We start from the raw sequence: 3,795 nt of genomic DNA on the forward strand, positions 1-3,795 counted from the left end.
GTTATGGGCTAAATGGTGTTCCCCTAAAATGTATATGTTGAAGCCCGAAGTCCCAGTACCTCAGAACAGGACTGTATTTGGAGATAGGGCCTTTTAAAAGGTGATTACTTTCTCTTTCTTTCTTTCTGCCACTCCCCACGCATGGCATGTGGGATCTTAGTTCCCCAACCAGGGATCAAACCTGCGCCCCCTGCAGTGGAAGCGCGGAGTCAACCTCTGGACCTCCAGGGAAGTCCCCAAATGTGGTTACTTTAAAATGAGGCTCAGTGGGCCCTAATCCAATCTGAAAGGAGTCTTTATAAGAGGAGCACTTTGGACACACAAAGAGACACCAGTGATGTGACCACACAGAGGAAAGACAGTGGGGACACCGCAAGAGGGCAGCCATCAGCAAGCCAAGAAGAGAGGCCTCAGAAACCAAACCCGCTGACACTGTGATCTTAAGTTTCTGGCCAGAATTGTGAGAAAATAAATTTCTGTTGTTTAAGCTATCCAGTCTGTGATATTTCCATATGGCAGCCCTAGCAAACTAATTCAGATAGTATTGTCGACGATATTAATTCATGAACATGGGATATTCTTCCATTTATTTAAGTCTTCTTTAATTTCTTTCAGCAATGTTTTGTAGCTTTCACTATACAAGTCTTTTTCCTCCTTGCGTAAATTTATTTTTTAAATAGTTATTTATTTGGCTGCGCCGGGTCTTAGTTGTGGCCCGCGGGATCTTTAGTTGCAGCATGCGGGATCTAACTCCCTGACCAGGGATCAAACCCGGGCCCCCTGCATTGGGAGCATAGAGTCTTAACCGCTAGACCACCAGGGAGGTCCCTATAAATTTATTCTTAAAACTTTTACTCTTTTTGTTGTTGATGTTGTAAATAGGATTTTTTTTTTAAAATTTCCTTTTCAGAGTATTCATTGCTGGTGTATAGAAATGCGACCAATTTTTGTGTGTTGATTTTGTGTACTGCAACTTTGCTGAACGCATTTATTAGCTCTAGTTTTTCATACGTGTGGACTCTACCTATAAAATTTTAATGAAAATGGCTTTGGCATTTAACTGCCATATGCCATACGCCATCTGTCTTTGTTTTTCTTGTTTGTTTATTTATTTATTTTTGGCTGCATTGGGTCTTCGTTGCTGCGCGTGGGCTTTCTCTAGTTACGGTGAGCGGGGGCTACTCTTTGTTGCAATGCACGTGCTTCTCATTGTGGTGGCTTTGCTGTGGAGCACAGGCTCTAGGCGTGTGGGCTCAGTAGTTGTGGCTCGCAGGCTCTACAGTGTAGTCTCAGTAGTTGTGGCGCACAAGCTTAGCTGCTCCGCGGCATGTGGTATCTTCCCGGACCAGGGCTCGAACCGGTGTCCCCTGCATTGGCAGGCGGATTCCCAACCGCTGCGCCACTAGGGAAGTCCCATGTGTCTTTGGTAATCAGGTAATTTGATAATCTTGCTCAAACGGTTTCCTTCTATTTCTATTTGACTTAGAATTAATATAAGGAATGGATGTTGAATTTTATAAAAAGATTTTTCAGGTACCTATTCATGTAATCATACATGTTTCCACACCTGAGTCTCTGTTTCTTCATCTATGAAATGGGGACAATGATAGAATTTTCCTGATAGAACATCATGAAGATTACTTGATAATCTAAGAAAAGGGATCTGCTATGGACTGAAAGTTTGTGTTCCCCACAAACTCCTATGTTGAAACCTAACTCCCAATGTAATGGTATCAGGAGGCAATTAGTCTGTGAGGGCAGAACCCTCATATTTGAGATTAACGTCCTTATAAAAGAGACCTCAGTGAGCTTCCTCATCCCTTCTATCATGTGAGGACACAGTAAAAAGATGGTCATCTATGAACCAGGAAGCAGGTTCTCACCAGACACCGAATCTGCCAGCGCGTTGGTCTTGGACTTCCCAGCCTCCAGAACTCTGAGAAATTTCTGTTGTTTGTAAGCCACCCAGTCTATGGTCTTCCGTTACAGCAGCCTGAATGGACTTAGGTCAAAACAGGATGTTGGGCTTCCCTGGTGGCGCGGTGGTTGAGAGTCCTCCTGCTGATGCAGGGGACACGGGTTCGTGCCCCGGTCCGGGAAGATCCCACATGCCGCGGAGCGGCTGGGCCCGTGAGCCATGGCCGCCGAGCCTGTGCGTCCGGAGCCTGTGCTCCGCAACGGGAGAAGCCACAACAGTGAGAGGCCTGCGTACCACAAAAAAAAAAACCCAAAAAACAAACAGAAAACCCAGGATGTTATCTCATCACATTCTCCTTAATCGCATCAATACAATGAAGTTCGTTGATAGATGTATCTGTACCACTGACTGTTGTGTGGATTGCTTGGCCATCGCTGACCTCCCTCCTGAGCCCCAGACCTCGGGTTTCCACAGCCTCCTGGACAGGCTCCTCTAGAAGACTGTCAGACCTCCCACACCAACCATGACCCCAAATGGCCTAAGTGTCTCCCCCAAACCTGTTCCTTCTCCCCAGTCCTCATCTCAGGGACAGCCTCTTTGTCCCCCAGTCCCCAGGGCAGAGTCCTGGACCTTTTCCTAAACGCCCCCCTTGCTCCCACTCCTTCCATGGCCTGTCAGCTTCACAGCCTGTTCACTTGGCCTCCTAAGCATCCCTCCCGCCTGTCCCTTCTTCTCCTTCCCACACCAGGCTTTGGTCCAGCCAGCCCCTCCTGCTCAGGTCCCTGGCCTACTGCCTCGAGTCCTGAGCCATCCTCCACAGGGCAGCCAGAGCATCTTTCTACATCTGAACATGTCCTTCAGCTTCTCAGCTTGAATGCTCTTCTGATAATTCCTAAGCTCTATAATGTGACCTCAGTGGCCTTGCCTGCTCCGGAGCTATGCTGCCTCATCACGGACAAACTGGTCCAGCTGTCTGCCCTGGTGTTCCCTCAGAGGGTGTGTCCCCTGGGCCTCTGCTTCTACAGTGAAGGAGTGGAGGGGGTGATCAGAGGACCTGCATAGTCCCTTCACCCAAGACCTCTGGGGAGGGGCTGGAGTTGAGCCTATTGGGTGGACAGGGAGTGGAGTACAAAGGCACATTTGCTTTTGGCCTTTCGGTCTGTCCTTTTCCCCTTCTTGACACACATGTTCCTTACAAGAGCTGCCTTTCCCCACACATAAGCAAGAGATTAGGGAGGGATTGACAACCCTCAGCTCCAGGGGTGGGCTCTGAAGGGCTTAACCCAATCAAGGTCCCATCTGTCTGGCAGAGTGAGTGGTAAAGTAGTGAGCTTATGACCCAACCCCACCCAATCAGAGTGACTGACAGGACTTTTGCCTGGGAATGTTGGACTTCAGCTCCTTTTTTCTCTGGACAGTAAGACATGTGGATGTGCAGCCTCAGACGGTGAAGTGGGCTGGTCTGAGGTCAGAGACCACCCTCAGAGAAGGGCGGAGCAGGGAAAGGTAGACAAATGGAGCCAGAATCCTATGGACATTGAGGACTTCTGGATCAAACTGTACCTGAAGCCTATATTAACAAAGTTCATAAATTACCATTTCCATATGGACCACTGAGTGAAATTTTTGCTACTTGCAACTAAAACAAAAATTCTAACCTCTCCAGAGCCCCCTGCTTAAGACAGACACTAGATACGTGTTGCCATTCAAAATATTTAACAACTAGTGTTAAACCTGGGCACTGAACAATCAGAACAGACTGCAGGTCATAGCAACGGGCCTGGGTCATGGAGGACCCTGCTGGACTGTCGGGAGGTCAGGGGCACTCTGGGGAGGGGCTGAGTAGGCAGGCACACAGAGAAGCCAGTATTTACCAG

Source organism: Delphinapterus leucas, chromosome 20 (assembly GCF_059928025.1).
Source record: "Delphinapterus leucas isolate spDelLeu-1000000601 "Yukka" chromosome 20, BTC_Dleu_Yukka2, whole genome shotgun sequence".
Lineage (NCBI taxonomy): Eukaryota > Metazoa > Chordata > Mammalia > Artiodactyla > Monodontidae > Delphinapterus > Delphinapterus leucas.